Source organism: Empidonax traillii, unplaced genomic scaffold (assembly GCF_003031625.1).
Source record: "Empidonax traillii isolate 1590-97213 ecotype Southwest subspecies unplaced genomic scaffold, ASM303162v1 scaffold1971:size99068, whole genome shotgun sequence".
Taxonomy (NCBI): domain Eukaryota; kingdom Metazoa; phylum Chordata; class Aves; order Passeriformes; family Tyrannidae; genus Empidonax; species Empidonax traillii.
Window position 1 is genome coordinate 63,999 of NW_020957164.1, and position 4,677 is coordinate 68,675.

General features: G+C 46.7%; 1 protein-coding gene across 1 annotated transcript in view; it reads right to left on the minus strand.

The window, feature by feature from the left end:
* Positions 1–4,677, minus strand: part of UPF1 (UPF1, RNA helicase and ATPase) — a 43,294-nt gene that overhangs the window by 14,178 nt on the left and 24,439 nt on the right. The gene's annotated exons all lie outside the window — the stretch shown is intronic.

Below are 4,677 nucleotides of genomic sequence, written 5' to 3' on the forward strand. Positions count from 1 at the left end.
GGAATATTTAAACTCCAACTGATAAGTGGGAAGGGGGGGAAAAAAAGTTGACCAAAGGAGGTTGCTTTGCTGCACTTCCATTTTTCCACAGCCTTACATAACTCATAATCAATACCTGCCCCATTAGCTCCTGCTTCACCCAATTATTTAAACTCCAACTGATAAGTTGGGGGGGAAAAAAAAAAAAAAAAAAAAAGAAGTTGACAAAAGGAGATTGCTTTGCTGCAGTTCCATTTTTCCAACAGCCTTACATAACAGAATTCCACTCAAACAATTCCAGCAGGATCAAACACTGGGGTTGGGTTGGTTTTTTTTTTTTATTTCAGAATCTTTGCTGTACAGAACTTTCCCCACACCTATTCCTGTTGACACACCAATGCCAGAAGCAGGGAATTCTGCACCATTTGGTGCTGTGTCAGCAACTTTCTGCACACTCCAACCTCCCCCCCCCCCCAGCTTTTCTCCTGGTCAAAAATAACTCCTTTTTTTTTGGGCACATTTCCCAGCAGGAAGGAGCAAAAGGGGTGTGGATGTCACTGGGCCTCCCAGGTGTCCTGGTTTCATTCCACACCTACAGCGAGGAAGGGCTTCAGCACCTTCCACACCCCCAAAAAAACTGGGCCCAGGCTCTTTATTCTTTGATTTCTTCAGCCAAGATCCCCCCAAAAACCTGAGGAAGGATAAGTGTGTCATGATCCATGCTAATTCTGAGTGGAGAAAGGTGGGAAAGGATCACCACAGTGACAGCAGTGACTGCACAGCATTAACATGGAATGAGATAAATTCCCCCCTCCCAGTGTTTCAGAAGCACATTTGGTTAGACAAGATTTATCTACAAATGGCAGCATAAAAAAAAAAAATCACTCGCTGTTTTAACAACTGGGTTGCACTGAGATTTAATGCAATTTACCTGGTGCAACAGCATCTCCAACTGATAAATCCACCTGAAATGGATAGAGCCACTTCCCAGAACAGGGGAGTGTGGAACAGGTGGAATTCCAAAGCTTCAAGTCCACCTGAGTTTCTCAGCAGCACAACTCCCAGGCTTTTTCTGCCCTAAAACAGCTGCATTTCTCTATTCTAGCTTTTTTTCCCTTCCCCCAAAGCAGGTGCATCTCTCTGTTCCAAAGAGCCACAACACACTATCAGTGCACATCAGCTGACAAAACTCCATTTGTCACTTTAGTACATCCAATGCATTTCTTGGGTGCTCCTACAAACCTGGGGTTCCTGAACCGGAATACAACCCTAAAAAAAATTGAGGTTTCCTCCCTTTTTTTTTTTTTTTTTGTTATTTAAGGCAGAAAATGAAGAAATAACTGCAAGTTCTCTGCAGCTGTGCACGAGGTGACTGTGCTGGTGACCCCCCCACCACCCCGGGGAGCTCCTGCCCTCAGCTGGGCAGGGATGATGTCACTGGTGTCACTGATGTCACCTGTCCTGGGAAGATCCAGCAGCACCAGAGGCCTTGGCAGGCTCCCAGGGAGGAAGTGATTGTTCCCAACCCTCCTGTGATGTCACTTTGTGTGCACAGGATTAAAAACCTGGCACCAGCAACTGTTTTGTGTCTGAGGGAGGGAGGGGAGGGGGGGGGAAACTTCTCTATTTTCCAAGTTGTTGGCTGCAACTTCTGGCCCAGCGAGTTCAGCAGCTCCAAAGGCAGCTCTGAGGTGCCACAGAGATCCTGGCACTTCCCTGATCCTTTCCTGGCCTCTGGAAGAGTGGCTGGGGGACAGCAAAGTCCGAGGGATGTGTCCTGGGGCAGCTTGGAGCAGGTTGGGATAGCAGGAGGTGGAACTGGACGGGCTCTGAGGTCCCTCCCAACCCAAAGCCTCGCAGGATTGTCCCGTGGGAGCCCCCAGAGCAGCGGGAAGGGAACATTCCCAGCCCAGCCAGCCCAGGGGAGCACACCTGGAGCCACACCTGGAGCCACCTGCCCCAGTTCCCACTTCCAAGTGGCGCCTTGCAGGAGAACTGACTGCACTTCAGGGGCTGTTTGGCTGCAAAGGGACTTCTGCAGCCAAACCTTCAGCCCCAGCCCCCAGAACTGTAAATCTCCCTGGATTCTGCTTAGGAATGCACCCATTTTTGGACTTGGATGGATAACCCAGGTGATGGTTGGTGGGTTCTGGGCTTTGGAGGCCTGAAGTATTTGCTGTGGGCTCTGAGAACCCCTCTGAAGGCTGATTTGCTTTCCCTTTCAAAAGGAGGAAGTGGCTGTTGGTGAGAACTCTTCTTCCCCCCCCCACACACACACCCCACCCTGGCCTGAGCTTCCAGATGGGACCTGAGCAACAAGAAGTCATTTTTGCTGAGACAAAAAAGGCTTTGTTAGGGCTGGAAATTAAACCCAGCCTCCCTAGTCTAGACCAAAGGAAACCCCTCAGGGCCGCCCCAGCCTCGGCTGCCACATCCACACCGGGGGCACTGCTGGGACAGCCCTTGGCCCAGGGGCCAAAAACGAGGCAGGAAGGAGAATTTCAGGGAATTAGAGATGGGGTTGGGTTGGAAAAAACCTCAGAGATCAACAGGTGCCACCCCCTGCCAAGGGCAGGGACACTTTCCATGGGAACAGGCGGCTCCAACCTGGCCACGGACCCTTCCAGGGATGGGGCACCCTTTACATTTACCTTCAAATATTCTTATATTTAACTGCAGGTGAGCAATGGGAACCCAGTTTCCTGAAGAAAAACCAGCAGAGAATGCCTGCTCTTCATCTTCTGTCGATTGGGCACTAATCAATTTTAACAGGCCCTTAAACTATAAATTAAATATACTTGGTGAAACTAAATTTTTATTGACTAATCCATCACGTTTCCCTAAAATAAATAAAGAAATAAAATCAGGGGCCCTGCGCTGCTCAGCTACTGTTTTTAAATGCCAGGACATGAAACAGTGGAGTAGAAGTTTCCACCTTCAGCAGCTTCATATATTTACTTAATTAGCTTTAATTATAATCACAGGAATAATATTTAATGAAGCAAAACCATGATCAGTTGGGAAGCTGCTATAATTTAATAAGCCCCCCTGCCAAAAAGCACAACAAGCTTCAAAATTCAGAAATTCTGAAGGCAGCAAAATTTCCCCTAGAACCTTAAAAAAAAAAAAGAAAATAAAAAAAAACCCAAACCAACACAACAAACCACCTCGTTTCTGATCTTATCACCCCGGAGGCCTCTGAGAGGGCAGGTCTGAGCAGATCCAGGGGGTTTGTTTGACTCCAGCTCAGGAGGGAAGATTCTTATTCCACCTCTGAGAGGCCTGGTTGCTGCAGGTCCATCCCCCCTCCACTCCCACCCCCAAAAACCCACATTTCTGAAGTCAAGGGGAGGACCAGAGTTGGCAGAAATATAAAATACGCGGATTAAAAAGGTAAAAACCAACCATAAAATCCCTTCCTTTCTGCCAGACAAACCAGCACCTCAATGTGCTCTCTCTCTTTTTTTTTTCCCTTTTCACTTCAAAGGTTTTTCAAACGTGTTTAGACATAAAAAAGAAAAAAAAAAAAAAGACCAATTATTAATCCTCTTGTCTGGTCTTTTAGCTGATGAGGCTTATTTTGGGGTGGTTTTTCTCCTTTTTCTGGCCACATGTTCTCTCCTGGCGGGCTCTGGAGCGATCACAAGGCATTAAAAGCTTTAAAACCTGAGGTTCAATTAAAAATTTTAACATCAATCCACGTACAGTCAAGATTTTACTACCGGCACCAAATAATTCTGACCTGTTCCACCCAAAAGTGAAGCTAAAAAAAAGACAAACAAACAGCCCTTCCGAACACGCTGCCCTGAGCACATCCTGTGGCACCACCCAGGATGTCACCGAGCACTTTCAGACACCAGAAGTGACTCGATTTGTCCCGGGATAAACCCCCCGGGGGGGACAGGAGGAAAAACCCCCTCCAGCCCTGCCCTGCCCACCTGGGGATCCTCAGTGCTGGCTCTGCTGCTGCTTTGGCGAGTAAAAGGCCAAAAAAAATATATTAAAAAAAGAACTCGGCTCCACCAGGTTTGGTTGGGGAGAAAAACTTACCTAAAACTTTCAACTCCTCTTTAAACTCGGCCCTTCACACGTGGATGACGTGCGAGGATTTAATTGTTAATAGTGGGACGGGAATCTGGAGTGGAACTGAGCTTTCCACGATCTTTAAAATGCACAAAAGGGGGAGTTTTTAAAGAATATGGACGAGTTTGGCAGCGTTTCTGTTGCTTTTACCACGGACACAGAGAAGGTGGAGCAGTGACAACGTCTTCTTGTGAGCACAAATATAAAATATAACACAAATCACCTCCCTTCGCTTTTGGGAACTGCTAAACAAACATAATGGGTTTTTAATACCGAGCTATAACAAAGGAAGAAAGAAAGGAAACAAAAAATAGGTCCCAAAACCTGTTTTTTAAGTCACGAGGAAGCAGAACTTAAACCTCAGGCCAATATCGACTGTCCCTCCAACGCAAAGCCCGAGCGAACCGGGGCGGCACAAAAGGTGGAAAAAGACGATAAAGCCGATCGTAATGGCGAACGAAACCCATAAATTTTAAAATAAAGAAACTCAAAACGTATTTCAGCCACGAGAAGGGGGGGAAAAAAAATTAAAAATTAAAAAATAAATTTAAAAAAAATAAAAAAATCAAAAAATCAAAGCCGAACTCCCTCAGCGCCCCAACTTTGGGCGACCAA